The 24,417-nt window shown below is 37.9% G+C and overlaps 1 pseudogene; it reads right to left on the bottom strand.

The window, feature by feature from the left end:
* Positions 1 to 24,417, bottom strand: part of LOC129025685 (RNA-binding motif protein, Y chromosome, family 1 member F/J-like) — a 372,015-nt pseudogene that overhangs the window by 342,759 nt on the left and 4,839 nt on the right.

The raw sequence follows: 24,417 nt of genomic DNA on the forward strand, positions 1-24,417 counted from the left end.
AATGAGAATTTTTACTTTATAGATGGGCATCTACTGCATTGACAGTAAATTTTGCCTCCTCTCAGAGGTAAAATTGAAATGCATGTGTGCACTAGCATCCAAAATGCAGGGTGCTCCCAGAAAAGACAGTGCCTACTAGAAATAATCATAGCATCAGAAATCACTAAAAGTTACCATAATGAAGTAAACATCCATGAAAAAGCCAACAGATGCACTAAAGATAAGCCAACTTGAATTCAATAATAGTGTTTGATAATGTGTTATCAAATATTATTAAATAACGTTATCAAATAATGTTTTTAGTTTTCATACCAATATTTTAATCTTCTCTCAATTTTCTATTTAAAAATATATAGACTCTTAATTCTCATTCCTAAACATGTCTATCCGATGGATTGCATTCAACTTCACTTACAGAAATGGTGTCAAATTCTGTAATTTTATAAAAGGTTTATATTTGCTGGCTTACTCATTTCCTCAACAAATATTTATTGAGAGTTATGTTATATGAAGCATTGTGCAACATTCTAAAGAAACAACATTTAAAAAGGCAAAATTAATGTGGCTAAAGAGGTAAGTGGAGCCTATGAGGCAAGGAGGCAGGTCAACAGGTATGATAATTCAGCAAGATAAATTAATGGCATAAACAAACAGCACAGTACACAATGATCTTGTGGTAACCTCACTTATACAAACTGGGAGAGTCATTGAGCTTATCCTGGTCAAATTTTTGAATTTAATGTGTTAAAAAATCTTATAACAAAAAAAGATTAAGAATTTTCCTGAATAGAAGTCACTGGTCAAATTGGCCTCAAATGTCTGTTCTATAAACAAAACTTCAGAATATTTGGCAATGTCTAAAGAATTCTTGGTAAAAAATATGGCATGACCCAAAATTTCATATACCTAAATTTTCAAACTCATGGAAAATTAGTGGAAAGACAACTTTATATATAACAGAGCTTGTACAGTGTAAACCATGTTACCCCATGGAAAAAAAAGTTAATATAAAAGCACATTGCAGTTGAACCAGAGATTAACTAAAATAATGAATAGAAACATTAGGTTATAAAAAGATGTGATTCAAAAGAAAACATAGTTCACAAACAAAAAGAACACACACACACACGCTGCAAATGGTTGTGGGTGCCTGTAATTCCAGCTACTCAGGAGGCTGAAATGGGATACATGAGCATTTGAACCCAGGAGTTCAAGCCTCCAGTGAGCTATGATGATGCCAATGCAATCCAGTGTGGACAATAGAGTGAGACACTGTCTCAAAAAAAAAAAAAAAAAGAGAGAGATAGAGAGAAAAATGATAACTGCCTGAAGTGAAGAATGCCCTATTATTCATTTATTTGTTTCTTTTTATATTTATTTTTGAGTTGAAGACTCACTCTGTCACCCAGGCTAGGGTACGTGGTGCAATGTCATCTCACTGTAGACTCAGCCTCCCAGGTTCAAACAATTCTCATTCCTCAGTCTCCCAAGTTAGGATACTACAGGCATGCACCACCATGTCTGGGTAATTTTCCTATTTTTGGTAGAGACAGGGTTTCCTGGTGTTGGCCAGGCTGGTAGTGAACTCCTAGCTTAAAGTGATCTGACTTTCTCAGCCTCTGAAAGTGCTGGGTTACAAGCTTGAACCACAGCTACCAACCTTTGTTTATTTTGTAGAGTGGCAAATAACTTCATACTAAAGATTGTGCCATGAAGACTGGTTTATTCACCATTTGAGACCTGGGAAATATTTACTTGTTTTATTTTGCACTTTATATTCTCTAACTGGTCTGTTTATATTAAACATGTACAACTGTACATGTGTGTTGCTGCATGATTATCAACATAAAATACCTACTTACAAATTTCCTTGTACATTAGGAAAGTAGGGACATAGAAGAAAGTTATCTGAAACAATATTTAATACCAAAATGTAAGAAATCACCTAAGTGTGCACCAAAAAGGGCCAATAGAAAAAAGGGCACCCGTAGTTGATACCATTAATACTAATGTTAAATTTAAACTACTTACATTAAATTACATACAAATGCAGTAAAAGTATACGGACACTCACGGTAGTAAAAATGACCAAATTTTACTTAATTTTACATTGAAATGTAGAAGATAATGTCGTAGTTTTCTTTACTTTAAATTGTATGTAGTATAAAGAAGCAAGTTCAGCCTTGTTACTGGAAATAGGAATAATGCTAAGATAAGTAAATTCTAACAGTTCAGAAAATAAAACAAAGGTGAGAAGGTTAAAATCCACCATCTTAATCCATCATGCTGAGGGGAGAAGAATTGAAAAGCCATCTCCTGACTTAATGGAAATCAATATTTCTGCCAAAGTCTGGGTACAGCTATAAAGGGTCACAAAAATTATCATCTCTGAATGACTTCTGCTTTCTTACTCACTGAGAAACTTTATGTTCTAAACTTATAAACAGAGTATTTGCTGTTTGAAATGTTATCAGTGAAGAGAAAACTTAGCACTTTTGCCTGGCTGATTTATGTCACTTTCCACAGAAGAAAAACTGATTTCCAATCTAGGTGCATAGCTTCAAATAACAAGGATTTGCACTCAAAATTCCACATAAATGTCAACTTGTGATCTACAAGGAATAAAGACACTGTGTTCTCTCACAGCATAAACACGATGTTTTGGCCTTTCATACATCGGTGTACTTTACCTTGAAACTACTTAAACTCTGCTGTGTTTAAATATCTATTCACCACCTTTCTCATATATCCTACAGTACCTAGTTTTATTACTTTAGTTGCCACACAGGCATGGTCTACCTGACTCTACCAAATCAATGCAATTTTATCAGACTATAGGTTTGTCCTATGCAGCCATAGACTAGCTGGATTAAGTCAAATAATTTCTCTGTCTAGCTCTTTTCCCCATAATAAATGCAACCAGCAAAAATGTCTAATATGCCTAGAATTCCCAGAAATAAAACACATTTTCTGATTTGGCAAAATTGATTCCTGTAAATGATACTCATTTGACAGAAGTGCCATTTTTCAAGTGACTGATATAAAAATGGTAATGTCCATAATAATTTGTATGCTATTTTATTTTAAAATATTCCTTTTTTTTTTTTTTTGCCAGGCAATGTTGTTTATGCCTGTAATCCCAGCACTTTGGGAGGCTGAGGCTGGTGTATCTCAAATGAGACCAGACTGGCCAACATGGCAAAAGCCCATGTTTACTAAAAATACAAAACCTTTGCCAGGTCTGGTGGCTTATGCCTGTAGTCCCAGCTACTCAGGAGGCAGGAGAATCGCCTCTGGGAGGTGGAAGTTGCAGACAGCCAATATCACGCCATTGCACTCCAGTGTGGGCCAGAGAACAGGACTCTGTTTCAAAAAAGTAAAATATAATAAAATAAATATGGATTTTTCTGAAAACATAATAAGCCAGTTTTTATGTTATTTCTGAAATTTTTATCTGTATCTATTCTTTTGACACAGAAAGGAGTATATAGACAAGCATATACAAATGTTTCAACTATATTTGAATTTTATTTGCACAACTGTCTGAATAATTTTAATACCCTAGATAAAAGTTAGATAGAATATGCATATTTTACCCTTTGGTCTGGTTTTTTGATTATTTTAAGTCTGAGCATAATAACACCCTAAAAAGATTTCTGTAGGGTCTGGTTTCTCCTAACATTATTTTCTTGGCTGTATTTTATCTAAGTTCATTATGCAAACAGAATTTGTGTTGTGTCTTCAAAAATGACTTCTGAAAGCCTTCCATGGCCCCTGCTATGCCACTAACCATAATGGGGTAACGGGGACCATATTTACCCTCCCAGGTTAAATAACTATAAAACTAGACAGAAATATGAAACAAATATTTTTCTAGATTCAATTACAGGCAGCACCAAACAATCATTTCTTGGGAAAGATGAACAAAGACAGTGTAAGGGTGAACCCGGCTTATAACCAGGCCATAACTTAGGGGGTCTTACTAGACTGAGAAGACTAAAATCAGACTTCAACTATACCAATCAGACTTCAACTATACCAAGAAAACTAGAATTTGTAGAGCAAAATGCCTGAAAAAAAAAGAAGACTTACACAAAAAGAAAACCCCAGAGAGGCAAAAGAGTTCTTGCAGGTCTTCTGCTGGCTGTTAATCTGCATATCCATGTGAGAAAATTATTTGAAGTTTAAAAGAAAGCATGGGAACAAAACTATTCCCTGTACATGCATCTATAATGTTAATTGGGCAGAGTACTTTGACTTTGTTTCTGGGTAAGAAACATAGCATGATCTTCCTATTATTTCTTTAGTTATACTCAATATCTGAAATGAATGACAGTGCCTTAATGGCTTACGTTGTAGTTATTTTAAGATGAGATGAGATGAGATGAGATGGCCTGGGATGAGACTTTGCTGGGATTTGGTGTGCTATTCAGGCCTGTACTCAGGCTCCTGGGTAGCATCAGAAGACACGAGCTGTGGCAGCTGCATTGGGCAGGTAAGTCCTAACAGTCCCAGGCAGCATAGAAGGGCCCCACTGTGGTGGCTGTAGGCTAGGTGGGCCAGTCTTTGGTCCTCCATGTGGTACATGTGGGTGGCTATAGTGGTAGTAGCAGCTTAGGTTCTGGGTTGTGGGTCCTGACATGACACTCACTGGTGTTTGGTTGTCTTGCTGCTGAGGGGTTGGGAGGAGTTGGTGCCTCAGTGGCAGCAACTGCAGGCAGGTATTTCCCATGCCCTATGGATCACACATTTTTGTTCCCTGTGTTTTGGAGCAGCCTCTCAAATATGCTGGAATGCCTGTTCCCTGGGGTATAGCATGCTGCATAATTTCCATTACCATGGACCCAGCCACAATGCTGCATCCAGCTGACATCGTGACACTGAGGCCTCTGGGTAGACAAAAGGGCATGTCAGCAAGGACCCAGATATGGAGATGCAGGGGATATTGGACCCCTGGGCCAAAGGCTCTCTGATGTAGCTTCTAGACAGCCTTTTGCCTAATATCACCCTCAATATTGGGCCATGCACCAGCAGTGTGGGCCTCTGTGGGCACAGGGTCTTGCGTAAATTCCCTCTCTGGGACACTGTAGTTGTGTGGACATCAGGCAGGTCTCTGTATTCGGCTTAGGACCTGTCCTCACAGGGCCAAGGGGATTCTTTGCATCTAGGATTGCAAATGTGGTCTTTCTTTCTCCCACAGTGGAGAATTCCTTTTGGTTTTGAGCCAATTCCAGCTGGCTGCTTTGGTCCCTCTCTATACTGCTGTCATCCTCAGTTGTCATGCCTCAGAGAGTCACAGTCACTTCCCTGCTGAATTCTAGCATTCTCCCAAAGATGTTCCATTCAATGTATAGTTATCTATTTGCTATTTTGGATATTCTTTGTGGAGGAGGTGAGTCTTGAGTGACTCTAGCAGTCATCTTTATCCTTTTGTTGTTGTTGTTGATTTTATTATTTATTTATTGAGATGGAGTCTTAATCTGTCACCCAGGCTGGAGTGCAGTGGTGCAATCTCAGCCCACTGCCACCTCTGCCTTCTAGGTTCAAGTGATTCTTCTCTCTCTGTCTCCCAAGTAGCTGGGATTACAGGCCCCCAACACCAAGCCCAGTTAATTTTTTTGTATTTTTAGTAGAGATGGGGTTTCACATATTGGCCAGGCTGGTCTCAAACTCCTGACCTCAGGTGATCTACCTGCCTCAGCCTCCCAAGGTACTGGGATTACAGGCGTGAGCCACCACGCCCAGACTTTTATTTTTTATTTGTTTAAAAATATATGTCAATTATTTTTCTCTCCTTTTATCTTTGTCTTCTCCTTACAGTACTCCATATATTTCATCCCACTTCATAATGTTCCATAAGTTCCTTAGGCTATCTTCATGATTCCTTATTTTTCTCTTTTATTTTTATCCTCCATTTTGATTATTTTCAAAGACTTGCCTTAATTTTGCTTGTCCTCTGTTTCCTCTGTTCTTGCTTGATCCAGTTTACTGTTTGGCCCCTGTATCTAATTTTTGACTTAGGTTTGTATATTTTTCACTTCTTTGATTTCCGTTTGATACCTTGAACTATTTTCTACCTCTTTGTTAAACGTCTCAGTTTTTAAATGCATTGCTTTCCTGACTTCTGTTACTATCTTAGTGCTTTTTGTTTTATTTCCCTGTCAGGGACATTACATATTTTCATTTTATCAGAGTGCAATTCTGTTGATTTCTTTTGTTCTTTTCCTCAGAACATATTTTCCTCTCCCCTGCACTCCTTCATCACCCTGCCCCCCCCCCATACCCCCTACCACCAGCCCCACTTTTCTTGACTATGAGTTGGTTTCTGCAAGTCAGTGAAGACAACCATCTTTCTTGGTTTTCCTTAACTCATCCTATGTAGGAAATTTCATTTCCTTATCAGTGCAACCATAGATTCCAGGTGCTTCTCAATTCTGTGATTGCCCAACTCACTGTCTTTCTTCTTATGCCCCCCCTGGATTGTAGGGTGTGTGAAATCATACTATTCCTTTGCCATAGGCAAGACAGTAGCCAGCCCCATGATGTGCAGCTAAAAGTTTTTGAGATTAGATGTATATTACTTGTGGAGAAGGTTAGATTCAGAGTTTATGTCCAACTAGTTCTGCCCTATGCCAAGAATAGTGCCCATGACTGACACATGTACAGTCATTCATTATGCTCACCCTGAATCTGGACAGATAGCCACTGAATATTTACAACTTTGACAATCTTGTCTTCTGGGATATAGGAGACTTGAACATCTTTGGGGCTCCAGCCGCTGTTTCGAGGGGCAGAGAGTGATCAGCAGTCCTCTGATTCCTTCTCCTTCTGTCCAAGTATTGTCCATAGAAATAGTAAAAGAGTGGCACATTAGGCTGCATAACATTTTTAAGGCTGACCAACATAAGCATTTGATCCAGATATTTATGAATTTATCTCATTTATTTTATTTATTTACAGCTCTCATTTCAAAATCAATTTTTGCTTGAGAGTTATTTCAACATATATCCAAATGTTTGGAGCTATGATACATAGATTTCAAGTTTAAAAGTCTATATCTGCTATCATTTTGGGTAAAACCCATCTAGCGCTTGTAAAAATAAGTAATTATTAGGCATGGCCACTGTAGTGGTCTAAAACACACTTTGAAATTCTTCGCAAACCCATTTGAAAATATTCCTGATGGGACTGAACACAGTACTTGTTTCTAATGAATAGAAAACATTGGAAGCTTTTTCTGGATATTGGGCAACCTCTGGCCTAAGTTAGAAAAGGTGACACAGCTCTGCCTAAGTCTCCTGCTTTAATGGGGACAACCCCCTCAGGAGCACCGGACCAGTACATCACAAAGTCTAACACCCTGATAACACTATGCAGAAGGGACATTCCAGGGAGATATTCATAGAAATAGAAGGAGACGCCAGAGGACCTCAGAAGTCCAGCCCACACTATTTGAGTCATGCTACCCACGGCACCAGGTAGATGAGAAGGCACTTGACAATGTCCCCATCCTGAGCCATCACTAGATTGCATGCTCCTGAATGCCCCTGAACCACAATCATTTGGCTGAGAGACTGTGGAAGATTGAAGAGACTGAGAGTTAGTAAATTATAATTATTGTTTCAAGCCACTAAGTTTTAGATAAAATTTTGAAAAGCACTTTAGTGTGCTAGAAAAACTGAGTTGTCTACTGATCTGAGTAATTGCGGAGAGCATTAAAGGCCAACGTCATGAATGCCAATACCCTGGAAAAGTCAAACCATCAAGACTCTTCTAAACACAACAGATTTTTATGTCCCTTTGCTATGGCTGGGGAATAATCTAACATGTATCTGATAGAGTGTTTTGAAAGCCTCTGTTCACATCTCTCGGGTGGGTATGGGTCAACTCTGGTCTGCTTTAATTCTAGTCAACTGTAGCAACTCATCTTTCATTTTAGGTCCTGGTCTACACTGATATTTTGATCACTGACTGTGTCTTTGTATGTGTATGTATGTTTTGTGTGTTACCATATTTCATCTGAAGGGGCTAAATAATAATGCTATAGTTGTTTTGTAAACATTAAGCATTCCAGGAAGACAATATTACTTATCAACTGAGTTTTAAAACAGATATGAGGCAGGCCATGGAGGCTCACACCTGCACTCCCAGCAGTTTGGCAGGCCGAGGTGGGTGCATCTCTTGATGTTAGGAGTTTGGGACAAGCCTGGCCAACGTGGCAAGATCCCATGTCTAATATCATGCTAAAGCTGGCCAGGCGTGGTGACCCATGGATGTAATCCCAGCTACTTGGGAGGCTGATGCAGGAGAATACATTGAATCCTGGGGATGGAGTTTGCAGTGAAGTGAGATCACACCACTGTGCTCCAGCCTCACCACCAGAAGTGAGATTCTGTCTCAGAAATAAAAATAAGATAAAATAATAAAAGAGATAGGAGAGATGACTAAGGAGAGAAATGCACAAAACTGGGTGGGCATTGTGGCTGACTTCTGGAATCCCAGCCTTTTGAGAGGCTGAGGTGGGTGTATCACTTGAGGACAGGAGTTCAAAACCAGCCTGAGCAAATATTGTGAAATCTTGTCTCTACTAAAAACACACACACACACACAAAAAATAGCCAGGATTTGTGTCATATGCCTACAGTCACAGCTACTTGGGAGGGTTTGAGTGGAGAATTGCTTGAATCTGGGATAGGGAAGTTGCAGTGAGCTGAGATCATGTCACTGAACTCCAGCCTAAGTGACAGCGGATTCCATTAAAAAAAAATCAAAGAATGAAACAGAGATAGAGAAGAAAAGAAACAAGGAAAGAAAGAAAGAGAGAGAGAGAGAAGGTGAAAGAGAGAAAGAAAGAAACAAAGAAAGAAAGAAAGAAAGAAACAAAGAAAGAAAGAAAGGAAGGAAGGAAGAAATAGAGAAAGAAGGAAAGAAAGAAAGAAAGAGAGGGAGGGAGGGAGGAAGGAAGAAAGAGAGAAGGAGAAAGAAAAAAGAGAAAGAAAGAGGAAGGAAGGAAGGAAGGCAAGCAGGCAGGAAGGGAGAAAGAGAGAGAAAGAGAGAAAGAAAGAGAAAGGGAGAGAGAAAAATGAAGGAAAGAAGGAAGCAAGGAAAGAAGGAGAGAAAAGAAAGAAAGAAAGAGAGAGAAAGGAAGGAAGGAAGAAAGGAAGGAAGGAAGGAAAAGAAAAAAAGAAAGAAAGAAAGAGAGGAAGGAAGGAAGGAAGGAGTTGGGGGGTGGGAGGGACAGAGGGAAGGAAGGAAGTGAGGGAGGGAGGGGAGAATGAAAGGCATAAAACTAAAAGGAAATAAGTAAAAATAAAAACTTGTCATTTTGCCCCATTATCCACATGAATTTTTATTATGTTTAAAATAATATTTTGGTCCCTAGTGGACTAACTGAAACTTTAAAATAAGGTCATGTATATTGTCAAATTAATCATGTAACTATGGTGTTAGCTGAGATTCTTGTAGTTTTTGAAAACCAAATCTAATTGACATTTGTCATCAAACCTCATACTAATAGGGGCAGGGTAGTCTGTATTGTGCTGACTAATCTACACTAAATTAAAAATGAAATCAAATCTGCAAAAGATTTTATAGTTACTACTACCAGTAAATGCCATTTTGTTTCCTGACTTCTGGAGGGTTTTGTTTCCCCAGCGTTGATGGCTGTTGCAGAAAGCCTTCCTGGTCCAAACTCACCCCTTATCATCACAGTATACACGTGTTCAGACATTAAGGGGAAAGAACATCTAATCCTACTGCTTTCCTGCGTTGGTTCCTATACACAAGCAAATGTGCTGTGCCAGTGACTATCAAATATTCATATATTTGATCAAGGAAATTTGTGTTTCCAAAGTGTAAAACAAAAATATTACTATCAGATGTATCTTAATTATTTTAGTTAGAGGCAGAGTCTTGTTCTGTCACCAGGCTGAATCACACATCATTGTAGTCTCAGACTTTTGGGCTCAGAGGATCCTCTAACATTAGCCTCCCAAAGTACTGAAATTACAGACGAGTCATTGTACCCAGCCTCAAGTTTAGAGATAAAGGGTAATTAATATATTGTAAACCATATAAATAAACATAACTGCAGTTTCTCTGGAGAGCTGTAAGAAACCACTGAAAAACTGCCATTGTGGACAAGGCTGAGGGCAACAAGGTAATGCAAGGAAAGGAGTGGGTTCTTCCCCACTGAGTCTTCAGATGATACCAGAGGCCGGCTTGGTATTTCCACTGCAGCTTTTTTAGAGAACATGAAACATAGGTGTGTGCAGTTGTTTTTTGTTTGTTTGTTTGTTGTTGTTTTGTGTGTGTGTGTAAGCATACCTACATAACTGGTTGAACAAACTAGGATCACCCACACAATGGAATATGATGCAGCTTTTTGTAGATCTGGTGGAATTCATCCTGAATCTATCGGTTCCTGGGCCTTTTTTTTTTTTTTTTTTTTGGCTCTTGGTTACTTATTACCAACGATTCTATTTTGGAAATTGAAATTGGACAGGCTGGAGCTGAGACTGGGTCCATTAGATTCTGTTTTGGAACAGAGAATGGCATGCCTGTAATTTTGGCTGTGATGGTTACTGGAAGGTCTCCGCACAGATGGGCTAATTTTCTGCCTGCAGCACGAGGGCCTGGGGCTGACAATCAGCTCCCTTGACATCTGCAGTTGAACAGATCATTTAGAGCCTGGTCTCTGATATAAAAAAAAGTTGCATATTGCCCAGAAAGTTTCTCAAAGATTAGATAGTTCCCTGACTAAAGTGGAAGGGCCAGAGCTGAGAGTGGGTCATCCCTATAGGAGACAGAGGCTGGAGAGTCCAGATCCATTTTGTGCTGGAAAGAGCCTGGATAGAATACATTCATTAGCTCAGACAGGCACTTTCCCCAGCAGGGTAGTTGCTTCCCAAAACCAGCGGGTGGGACTAGAACTGAAACTGGGATTCTCTGTTTCTCAATAAAGTCATGTGCTCTAGAGATTCTAACGCCCAGTGATTTCCATTAGATGTATCAGAAGTGAACTTCCTTCCAGGGGTACCAAGGCTTATTATATAAGCTACTTGCCTGCTGGGTCCTGGTAGGGCCAGAAACTTCATCCTTAACTACTAAATTGCCTCTGGTTTTCAGCCTAGGGATAGTGGAGCACACAGGGCTAGGATGGTCAAAAGTATGGCAGCTGGGACTGGGTGGGGTCACATGCCCCTTCTGTGGATAATCAGCAAGCTGCTTCTTTGTCACAGCCTTGGAAATTTTGCAGAGAAAACCAGGGTGGGATTTGGCAGTTGGCCAGTGATTTGAGCCTGGCAGACCCATCAACCATGGTTGGTTCCTGCAGAAAGTATGCTGTTGCCTAGTTTCTCTGATTGTGTACCTCTGTTGGCTGGAATACAAAACCACCAGTAAGATTACTGTTATGGTGCCTGTGAGCCCCACCCCTAGTTGTCTCCCATTGTTTACTCCCAATGTTTCCCACAGGATAAGACTAGAGAGAACATCATGTGAAGAAATGCAAAGTGGAAAAGAAAAGGCTGAATGTACATTTTCAACACTCTCCTCTCTGAATAAACTGTGAGACTGGGGAAATTTTTTGTATGCAACCCTGTGCTGGCTTGGGGAGAAGAAAAAGCATCAAATTAAAACTGTTCTTTTATCCTATGTATGTGGCTATTCTCAGTTCTGTGGTTGAAGAAGGTGTCACAGATTCAATCCCAAGTTATAGAATCATTCACTAAGTTGTCCTTATCTAAGGATAGTTGTGAGTTGAGTTGTTTTTGTTTTTTGTTTTTTGTTTTCTTGTGGACAGCGTAGGAATTAGCAGAATCACAGAATTCCTATTCTGCCACATTGGATCCTAGAAACAGGCAAGTTAAAAGACTGGTACAGGCTGAGCACAGTGGCTCATGCCTGTAACCCCAGCACTTTGGGAGGCCAAGGCAAGCATATCATGAGGTCAGGAGGCTGAGACCATCCTGGCTAACATGGTGAAATCATATTAGTCAGGCCTGGTAGCACATGCCTGTAGTCTCAGCTACTTGTAAGGTTGAGGCAGGAGTATCTCCTGAACCTGGGAGGTGGTCAAAGTGAGTTGAGATCACACCACTGCACCCCAACCTGGGTGACAGAGTGAGACTCAATCTCAAAAAAAAAAACAACAAAAAATAAAAGACAAAACCAAAAAAAAAAAACTGGTCCTAAGGGAGGAGTTTACAAGTTTTGGGTGCTTCCATGGAGAAGCTGAAAGCTAGAGCAAGCCAAGGGCTGGATTTAAGGAAGAGCTCACGGGACCATTGAAAGCCACCCCTTTGTCCTCTATGGAAGACAGGAAATAGTGAATGCTGATCTTGACTGCTTACTGATATAGGCAAGTTATCAGCCAGAGATACATGTCTTAGTCTGTTTGTGTTCCTATAAAAGAATATGAGACTGGAAAATCCACAAAGAAAAGAGCTTTCATTGGCTCCTAGTTCTGCAGGCTGTAAAAGATGTGTGGTGCCAGCATCTTCATGTAGTGAGAGGCTCATGAGGCTTCCACTCAGGACTGAAGGTAAAAGGAAAACAGGCATGTCACATGTGGAGAGAGCAAGAGAGACACAGGGAGAAGATATTAGGCTCTTTTCAACAACCTATTTGGATGAAAAGCTGCATTGTGAAAACTAATAAAGCAGAAAACTCACTTGTTAGCCATGGCAAAAGTGCCAAGCCATTTATGAGGGATCCAGCCCCATGACACAAACAAACACCTCCCACTAGGTGCCATTTACAGACTGGAGGACCACATTTCAACCTGAGGCTTGGAGGGACAAATGTCCAAACTGTATCAACAGGCAAGTTTAAAAATCATGCAGAGTTATCATAAAACAATCATTTTTCCTCTTTAGACTCCTGGGACTACAAAAAGCTGGGCTTCATTAGCTTCCAGAGATAGGCGTTAGTATTGGAACACTTAGGCAGCAACCTGAGAAGTCAGGTCCGTAGTTGGGTAGTTTGACTTCTTGGAAGGAAAATTTAGAAGCTCAGTATATTGCTAGAGTGAGTGATGATGAAGACCAATGAGAAATGCCTGTTTGCCTGCTCTCAGAGGATCTTGACATATCCAAAAGTCAGAATTAGAAGCAAAATACCTGGGCAAAAGCTATAAAAGTCAAGATATGGAGAGGAGCATTGGCTCACTCCTGTAATCCCAGCACTTTGGGAGGCCGACGCAGGTGGATTACCTGAGGTCAGGAGTTCGAGACCAGCCTGACCAACATGGTGAAATCTTGTCTCTACTAAAAAATACAAAAGTTAGCCTGGCATGGTGGGGGTGCCTGTAATCCTAGCTACTTAGGAGGCTGAGGCGGGAAAATCACTTGAGCTCGGGAGGTGGAAGTTGCAGTGGGCCAACATCATGCCATTGCACTCCAGCCTAGGAGACAGAGCAAGACTCTGTCTCAAAAGAAACAAGAAAAAAAAAAAAGTCAAGGCATTAGATTTACAATTTAAGTTCTTCCAGGTACAAAGAGGGAGCTGAGCTTCATTGACTGCTTGAGATCCAGTAAGCCAGGAGGAAAGTTTCAGAAGTGCTTGACTGTCTACTTAAATCCCTCTTTTATCTTGGAGGTCTTAGGAGAGTTATGAATGCCAGTCTGTGTTAGAATCCAGAGATAGGCAAGTTAGGAATCATTTCATTGAGAAGCAGCTGTAAGAGTTGGGGCATTACATATGTGGATTAATACTTCAGTCCTCTGAGAGAAGCTGTGAATTAACAGTTCCCTATTGATTCTAGGGCACTGTGTCAGACATAAAACTCTAGAACAAGATCATGATTCAGTTTTTCTTACCTCTTTTTAAGTGAGTATTTTCATAATACTATGTGCAAGAGTATCACAACTAGTTTCTGAGTTTATCTCATAGGGAATTAATGTGGGTGTGGCTTTTTATTTATTGCATTTGTGGATGGAGGAACAAATTAGAGCCTCCTATTTTATCACCTTGTTTTAGATACCCTTTTTATTAATTTTTTACTTATTTTAAAAAATCTGTACATAACAGTTGTAGATACTTTTGGCATACATGTAATATTCTGATACAAGCAATGTGTCCTGGTAATGAAAGGATCAAAGAGCGGATGGCAGTAGGTTAAATTCTGGTTGCTTAGAAGGAAAAAGATCTAGTGTTCAGTAGCATAGGATGACTACACTTAATAATGATTTATTGTATATCTCAAAAGATTTAAAAGAGCAAAGGTGGAATGTCACGCATACCAAGAATTGATATTCCAGACTCAGTGGCTCACTGCTATAATCACAACACTTTTGGAGGCCAAGGAAGGAGGATCACTTAAGCCTGGAACTTTGAGACCAGCCTGAACAATATATCCAAAGCATTGTCCCTACCACACACACACAAACACAAAAGCTGAGCACGGTGGTGTGTGTCTGTCATTCCAGCTACTTGGGAGGCTGAAATGGAAGGCTTGCACATTTGAACCCAGGAGTTCAAGGCTAGTGTGCTACAGTGATGCCACTGCAGTCCAGGCAGGACAACACAGTGAGACCCTGCCTCTAAAAAAGAAAAAAAGAAATGTTATGTGCTTGAACTGAAGGATACCCTATTTATTATTTACATGTTTGTTGATTTATATAATTATTTTTGAGTTAGAGTCATACTCTGTCACCCAGGCTAAAGTGCATCGCGCAATATCGGCTCATGCAGCCTCAGCCTCCCAGGTTCAAATGATTCTCCTGCCCGAGCCTTCCTATTAGCTGATACATATTAAAGGCGTGCGCCTCCGTGGCTGGCTAATTTTTGTGTTTTTGGTAGAGATGGGGTTTCACAGTTTTGGCCAGCCTGGTTTTCAACTCCTGACCTAAAGTGATCTGCAAGCCTTGGCCTCCCCAAGTGTTGGAATTAAAGACCTGAGCCATCACACTTGGACAGTAAGATACACAAGACTAGGGAGATTTATCTTTTCACTTCCTCCTCACAATGCTACAGCTGAATGAAAACACAACTTCGTAACATGAATAAGTCACTTGAAAATCAAAGTTGGTAACTTCTCCCTTTAAAATTATTTGCACCCTTAGCCTATAAAAATGATGATCTTGTCAAGAGAATACTTCCTCCTTGCAGATTGGTCTGTCAATTGTAAGAATTATGGACCATAAAACTTCTGGAACTTCATGTATTTTATTTCTTTAGGTTGTATAATCAGGAAAATTAATTGGTTTAGTTATTTAGGTCCAAATGTTTTTATTTTTATCATTCGAAGATTTGTTAAACTTTTAAGCAGCTCCATCCTAAAATTTATGCTGTTGTTTATGTTTTATACACTTCACTTTAACAAAAGTATGAGGTTTAAAGCATTTCCATTCATATCATCAATTAAATCTGATAGGTTGAGATCGGTGGCTCATGCCTTTAATTGTAGCACTTTGGGAGTCTGAGGAGGGTGGATCAGGATTTTAAGAACAGCCTGGCAAACATGGTGAGATGCTGTCTGTAGTAAAAACACAAAAAGTTAGCCAGCTGTGGTGCACACACGTCTAATACAAGTTACTCAGGATGCTGAGGCAAGAGAATAGCTTGGACCCAGAAGGCAGAGTTTGCAGTAAGCCAAGATGGAGCCACTGCACCCCAGCTTGGGTGACAAAGCTACACTCTATCTCAAAAATAAAAAAATTGAAAAAATCCCAACCATTCTAGATTATTCCTATTTGTAAGAACTTGTTACTAAACCATTACTTGCAACAACCATTGTCAAAACTTTCAAGAAAAAATTAACACGAGTACATCCCAAGACAAAACACTTACTTTTCAGTATTTAAATTAGGAACATTTAATTTCATTATGCTATGCACTTGAGAAACTTAGCTTGTTCACTATTGATTTAGGTAAAAAGAAATAAATTCATTACCATTATCCCCTTTTAGTCACAAAATGCTTCAAGTAGAATGTTCCAGATGTCTTAAACTTTAATATCAACCACATCTAATTATATCCTTTCATGTGTACTATTCCTCTAATAAATAAATATTTTATTGTGAGGCAGATAGTTTTGCAGCCTTTCTGAAGACTTCTCAAACATTTTAACCTTGTAAGTTTTTAAAGAGAAACAGCATAATTAGAAAACTTGTGCAGCTTGCAAGGGAGATGTAACATATGCCTAATTTTACATCTATTTATATTGAAAGAAACAAAGAAAAATGTTCAGCAAACACCACAATTTACTCTCCTATTGAATTTGTTTTTAAGCATGTGCAGCTAAGCAATAACATCAGGCATTTTGCATTACATGTAAAATTTTATTCAAAAAGTTTAATGTAGATATTACATCTAAACAGATAGTTTTCAAATAGCATTAACAAGTATAAAATTACTTGGAAAAAAAATTCCTTTTCCTTTGAATACCTCAAAAAAATCATGGAGTAAGTCAGTATCTACCTCTCTCCACAAAACCAATATGTTTCTTTTAGTAATATGCAAGTAACAATGCAAAAAGGACATTTCAATTTTTGATTTGCAAAAAAGGTTTGGTATGCAATAACTATTATTTTGAATACTTGCTTTAATATCTGCTTCAGTCTCCTTTATCAGATTGACTTTCCCCACCATCTCCCGTAGATGCCACATAACTTCAGCTACCATGTGCTTCACAAGGAGCTGGTGCACCCTATTCAGGGAAGATGGATTCCTTTGGTCTTTTCTGCCAACGTGCTCATGACTCAAAGCCCCTTGAGTAACTCTCCTGACTTCTTCCATATCTATCCTGTATATTGTTATAATCATGGTGGCTGCCTCCACCATAAGACATTCAAAGCCCTTGTGCAGGTGGTGCACCATGAGAGGTCCCTGAAGGGTTGGTAAAATAATATGTTGGACTACATTTAAACATTTTTTACTGCCATCAATAAAGCATGAATTAGTTAAAGTACTATCTGGAAATATCTGCTTTCCTCTGCCTTTGTTGACAGGATATTAATTATGCCTGCAATAGTCAGAAGGTTTTATTTAAAAGAAGTGTAAGAGTAGTATTTTGAAGCTTAACAGACTTATTTCTAAACTAAAAGTTGAGTCACATTTTCTGAATGTGAAGTTCTCAATGTCATATTGTTCCCATGCTTTATACTGTTAAGAATAAAACTACTTTAAAGTTCATATGGAACCAAAAAAGAGCCCGCATCGCCAAGTCAATCCTAAGCCAAAAGAACAAAGCTGGAGGCATCACACTACCTGACTTCAAACTATACTACAAGGCTACAGTAACCAAAACAGCATGGTACTGGTACCAAAACAGAGATATAGATCAATGGAACAAAACAGAGCAGTCAGAAATAATGCCACATATCTACAACTATCTGATCTTTGACAAACCTGAGAAAAACAAGAAATGGGGAAAGGATTCCCTATTTAATAAATGGTGCTGGGAAAACTGGCTAGCCATATGGAGAAAGCTGAAACTGGATCCCTTCCTTACACCTTATACAAAAATCAATTCAAGATGGATTAAAGACTTAAACGTTAGACCTAAAACCATAAAAACCCTAGAAGAAAACCTAGGCATTACCATTCAGGACATAGGCATGGGCAAGGACTTCACGTCTAAAACACCAAAAGCAATGGCAACAAGAGCCAAAATTGACAAATGGGATCTAATTAAGCTAAAGAGCTTCTTCACAGCAAAATAAACTACCATCAGAGTGAACAGGCAACCTACGAAATGGGAGAAAATTTTTGCATCCTACTTATCTGACAAAGGGCTAATATCCAGAATCTACAATGAACTCTAACAAATTTACAAGAAAAAAACAAACAACCCCAACAAAAAGTGGGCGAAGGACATGAACAGACACGTCTCAAAAGAAGACATTTATGCAGCCAAAAAACACATGAAAAAATGTTCGCCATCACTGGTCATCAGAGAAATGCAAATCAAAACCACAGTGAGATACTATCTCACACCAGTTAGAAGGGCAATCATTAAAAAGTCAGGAAACAACAGGTGCTGGAGAGGATGTGGAGAAATAGGAACACTTTTACACTGTTGGTGGGACTGTAAACTAGTTCAACCCTTGTGGAAGTCAGTGTGGCGATTCCTCAGGGATCTACAACTAGAAATACCATTCGACCCAGCCATCCCATTACTGGGTATATACCCAAAGGACTATAAATCATGCTGCTATAAAGACACATGCACACATATGTTTATTGCGGCATTATTCACAATAGCAAAGACTTGGAACCAACCCAAGTGTCCAACAATGATAGACTGGATTAAGAAAATGTGGCACATATACACCATGGGATATTATGCATCCATAAAAAATGATGAGTTCATGTCCTTTGTAGGCACATGGATGAAATTGGAAATCATCATTCTCAGTAAACTATCGCAAGAACAAAAAAACAAACACCGCATATTCTCACTCATAGGTGGGAATTGAACAATGAGAACACATGGACACAGGAAGGGGAACATCACACTTCCGGGACTGTTGCGGGGTGGGGGGAGGGGGAGGGATAGCATTGGGAGGTATACCTAATGCTAGATGACGAGTTGGAGGGTGCAGCGCACCAGCATGGCACATGTATATATATGTAACTTACCTGCACATTGCGCACATGTACCATAAAACCTAAAATATAACAATAATAAAAAAAAAAAGAAAATGTGGCATATATACACCATGGAATACTATGCAACCATAAAAAATGATGAGTTCATGTCCTTTGTAGGGACATGATGAAATTGGAAATCATCATTCTCAGTAAACTATCGCAAGGACAAAAAACCAAACACCGCATGTTCTCACTCATAGATGGGAATTGAACAATGAGAACACATGGACACAGGAAGGGGAACATCACACTCTGGGGACTGTTGTGGGGTTGGGGGAGGGGGGAGGGATAGCATTAAGAGATATACCTAATGCTAAATGAGGAGTTAATGTGTGCAGCACACCAGCGTGGCACATGTATACATATGTAACTAACCTGCACATTGTGCACATGTATCCTAAAACTTAAAGGATAATGATAAAAAAAAAAAAAACTGCAGCTGAATTTGAAATAAAGTAAACCATCAAAAAAAAAAAAAAAGAATACTCAATATTTAAACATGTTATATTTGTCCTTTATAATTTTCCTTTGAATTTCATTAAAATAATGATCTGGTCTATTAAATACAATTCTATAATTTACAAATCCATCCTGGACCCTCATCATATCTCTGAAATGCATCTCTGTAAGAACTTCCACTTGTATGTTCAGAATGATTTCTACCACATAGACATCACAATCACTAAATTGAAAAAAAAGAGTTTTTTTTAAATGTCAGAATGAACAATTTAAGAAATCTATTTGATAAATCCAGATAACATTATAGTACCTATATCCTCTAGAGCAATGTTCATCCCAACCAGAATTACCATAATCACAGCATGCATAGTCTCTAGGTGGTGGAGCATAATCCCTGGTTTCTCTGAAACTTGGATGATTTCTGTGTGCATAAGTTTAAGCAACAAATTTTAAATTTTGAACTTCTAGTATCCAAACCATAACTATTACAAGTTAAACAAAATTAAAAGGCCAAACATCTAAATAGATATTTCTCCAAATAAAATAGGCAAATGCCCAAAAAGCACATGGAACAGATACTCACAGTGATTCAGAAAACGCATTTCAAATCCAAAATGAGATATCATACTTCACACACACATTGGAATGGCAATAAATTTTAAAAGCAGGAAATAACAAGTGTTTGAGAGGATATAAATAAATTGGAACCCTGATACAATGATAGTTGGAATGGAAAATGATGCAGCTACTATGGAGTAATGTGGTGGTTCCTCAAGAAAACAAACATAATTATCATAGGACCAAGCAATTTCACTTATATATACACCCAGAATTGAATAAGTGTACTCAAACAAATATTGGTGCTTAGAAACACTGTGGTGGAAACAACCCAAAGAAAATAATGAGTTAACAGCTTGTGGAAGGAGTGAAGTGCTATGATGTAAATGAACCTTCAGGATATCATGCAAAAGAAAGGAGATAGATACAAAAAGTGGTGTAGTATTTGAGCCCATTATCATTAAATGCCCACAATAGGTAAGTTCAAAGGCAGAACACAGATTGGTGTTTGCTAGCAGCTGAGGGAAGGGAGAAAATGAAAGGGACTGCTTAGCTGGTAGTTGGAATTGTAGTTTGGTGTGATAAAAAATGTTTTGGAACTCGATGGATGTAGTTGCTGCACAACACAGTATGTATTTAACTCCACTTAACTGTTTACCTTATAATTTTTAATTTTGTTATGTGAATTTCATCACCACATCAAAAAAAAGCAACTGCTTTTTAAAAATTTTTCCTTTATCCTTAGTTGTATAACCATCATCGCTGGGTGACATATGGCCATTTCTCCAGGAAGAGAATGGCTCTCTGTGTAGAGGACCTCCATAATTCTCTCTTTCATGTGATATGGGACCTTTAATATTAAAATGATGGACCGCTATGTATAGAACACCAAACCTGAAACACTATTTTCTCTTTTCTCAAACAACTTTTTACAATTATTTTTTCTATGACTCCATTCTTCATTCCTTAAATTACTAGACAGTCATAACACTGTGAATATTTCTTACGGCTTTGGATAATCCCACGGCTCCTGCAAAGCCAGTTCTTCTAATGAAGCTGAAGCCCATCATTAATTCTTAGATAAAAGTTCATTTGTAATTGTTAATAACTACTTAGTTATTATTCTCATTTTCATATGAATTACTGATGACTGCTAATGACACAGGGAAAACATGTAAAGCCATCAAACTCATCAAACATCTTCAAAATGTAAAATACATTTAAAAAATGTATTTTAAAGTTTACATACGTTGTCCTTTCTCAGCTGAAGAAGGTAAATTTTCCCACATTGTTCAATCCATCTCACACACACAAATACTGATACGACTGCACGCTAAATGTTTTGAACGACTGCATGCTAAATGTTTACATAAAAGTTCTCATTTATCTCTTAGTGGTTGCCTCTATCCTAAATATTGACAAATTAAAATGTACTACTGAAGATTTTCTAAAGATGGCCAACATTTATTTTACTGCAATAAGCATTACTATTAAAGGGATCATTACAACATTGTTGCTATTTCAAAATACAAAAGTTTCTCCTTTAATATATTATTCACGTGTTTTGCCTATGATATGTTCACTGGCTAATTTTCCAATGAAAATGTGTTGCCTTGGGTATCCTGAAGTCAATAAATACCTAACTTCACCGATACTCTACATATGAAATGTAAAATCGAAAATGGCAGTTTTCAATTTCCCCCATATTAGGGTGGAGGACTAAGTAAGAATTTTAATTTGTTCTGCTTAAACTTCTTGGCTAAGAACTTTTATTTATTGTCTTGCTTTCTTCAGTTCAGTCTGCAATCTTACAATTCTTCTCAAAAATATTACTTTTATACAATCCTAGTGGTCACCTCATTTTGCTTAGTTCTAAATTCTCTCCTCAAATAATTTCAAATCTTACACTTAGGATCTTGTGTTAATGTTTAAACATCCTGGTATGATCGCAATTATTGATTTACATCCCCTTATATTTCACAACTCTGCACTTCTGTGATATCCACTTAATTTAAGAATATTGGACTCCTTCATGTCTACCTTTAAAGCCTTAAATTTATTTTTTAATAATATTTAAGCCCAGTGACTCCTTGTCTGCTAAATGCTCATGTAGTTCTTTTGAATCTTCATATAAGCAATAAGAATGACTGGCACGTAAGCATTATTGAGGTCTCAGAAGCTGGAAGGCCAGGCTCAGCAGCTCACATTGTGAGCCAGTATGGAAGGCTGAGGCAGCTGGACTGCTTGAGGCCCGGGCTTTAATGTCAGTTTTGACATTGTAGTGAGATCCTATCTCTACAAAAATATAGGGAAAATAATTTAGCTAGCGGCGGTGGTGCATGCCTGTAGTTGCAGAAACTTGGGAGGCTGAAACAGGAAAACTGCTTGAGCCCCAGGAATTTGAGGCTTTAGTAGGCCTTCATCTTACCAATAAACTCTGACCTGGTAAGAGCAAGACTCCAACCCAACAAAGAAACTGAACAAGAAATTTTTAGATTAGGACACCAGGGGACCATTACTAGGGGATGCTAGGAAATGGAAGAATTCATTAGATGAAGAGGCCTACCATCAAAGAATACTGCTTGCTAGGAACTTTCAGAAAAATTAAAGGGAATTTTCTGGCAAACACAGGATTAAAAGGAATGTTGGCCTCACTCTAATCACTTCTTTGATAGGCAATGAGAAGCTCCAGTATTTCTTCTCCATAAATCTGAAATGTATCTAGTGAGACAGAAACTATAATAAAAGCTATGGATACGTAATTATGCCCGTGTATGTGTTACTTCTCTTTTGTTCAATGAACTTAAAGTTAAGCATCCAGTTAAAAGAGCTCATTTTCAGTCATACAAAAAATATGGTCTTTCTATCAGGTAGCATTTACCTTGGCCTCCCATATCACTGTTGCTTCTTGCCACAGCAGAAGGAATAGATTTTTTAGGAGGAGGACCTTTTTAGCTGGAATGGGTCCCCTAGAATAACACATGTTGAGATCAAGAGTGCATCCACCATCATCTGCATTTCAAACAAAATATTTTTAGTTAACTAACATCACTGTTTCTTAAATGGCTAAGTTTTAGTTGTATATAAAGGTTTTCTACATATTATAATCTTACAAATTCACATTTGTCTAAACTAATAAAATTAACATTTCTATATGAAATTAGTACAATTCAATCAATAAAAGTCCATTTAGAAAATCTAGAAAGAAATTCAAGAATCATAATATATTTGTATGAGAGAGAGATGTGGGAAAAGTGGGGAGTGAACAGGGAGCACAAATACATCAATAAAATACCTAAGTATAATATACATAAAAAATATTAAAAGAAAAATGATAAATGACTGTTTATATCATTATGTTATGATGAAAAATATTCAAAGTATATCATAAAGATAAACTAAATTCCATTCAAAGAAACTGAAATATTTGCAATATCAAAAATTGATATATCAGGAAAATACATTATCTCTAAAATTTGTTAAGATAATATAGAATTCTTACAATTCCTTTATGAGACACTAATTTTCAGATTAGACTATGCTAAATTTTAATAATCTTTAAGAATTGCATATAAAAATGTTTTCATATATCTACAAAAAATGTAGATATATGCCAATTGCCAGGTGGTGGTACAGGTTAGAATCTTGGACATTAGAATGCGCACGTTATCGTACATGGCAGAGTATTATTGAACCTCACCCTCAAGATCAATGGAGACAAAATAACCAAGAAGCTATGCATTTTAAAATGGAGCAAACACTGCAATTTCAACTTTAAAAAAATCTCCAATTAATTACACATCTGGTTATTAAAACTCCAAGTTTAATGTTAGATTTTTGAAGTCTGGTTAATAGATAATACAAGTTAACCAATAGGTTAATTAATTTATTTATTTGTTTGTTTGTTTATTGAGATGGACTCTTGCCCTATTGCCCAGGCTGGAGTGCAATGGTGTGATCTTAGCACTCTGAAGCTTCCGCCTTCCAGGTTCCAGTGATTCTCCTGCCTCAGCCTTCCGAGTAGCTGGGATTACAGGTGCATGCCACCACACCAGGCTAATTATTTGTATCTTTAGGAAATACAGGGTTTCAACATGTTGTCAAGGCTGGGGTGGAACTCTTGACCTCGTGGTCCACCTGCCCTATATTCTCCCAGTGCTGAGATGACAGGCATGAGCAACCTTGCCCAGCCCAAACAATAGTTTTTTGGTTTTTGTTTTTTTTTTAAATAACACGTTTTTTTTTCATGTAAATATTGGCCCCTCATTTCTATTGTGTAAATCACTCATAATTATCATTTTCAGTGACTCATCCTCCAGCAAAGAAAGATACATACATATCTGTGAAGCAGTTGTTTTTAGACCTTCCCAGAGTCACAGACTCTTTCCAGAAATTATTACATTTCTTAAATTGAAAATGCGTTATGGCAGGCCAATGCACAAACTCTCTGTATCAAAATTACAAAGGAATAGATTTGCATAGATGTTTGCACATGTATACACACAAAAAATTGCCAAATCAATCTTAAGTACTGAGTTACTTTTTTCCTGTTGGAAAGTCTTAAATATTCCATTGTATTTTGATAATACAACTGATATGAAGTTCTGGGCCCCAAAGTAGAAAACTCTAAAGTATAATGAATATAAATCAGTTCTGCAGAAAACCAGTTGAGTACAGTCAGTCAGCATTCATAAACTCAATTCAGTTTGATATCTGTGTTATTTCAATGCAAAGTTATTATAATTTTAAAACAAAGTTTAGATATTAGTTCAATCATTCTTATAATACACATTTGATACTTAG

Source organism: Pongo pygmaeus, chromosome Y, assembly GCF_028885625.2.
Source record: "Pongo pygmaeus isolate AG05252 chromosome Y, NHGRI_mPonPyg2-v2.0_pri, whole genome shotgun sequence".
Taxonomy (NCBI): domain Eukaryota; kingdom Metazoa; phylum Chordata; class Mammalia; order Primates; family Hominidae; genus Pongo; species Pongo pygmaeus.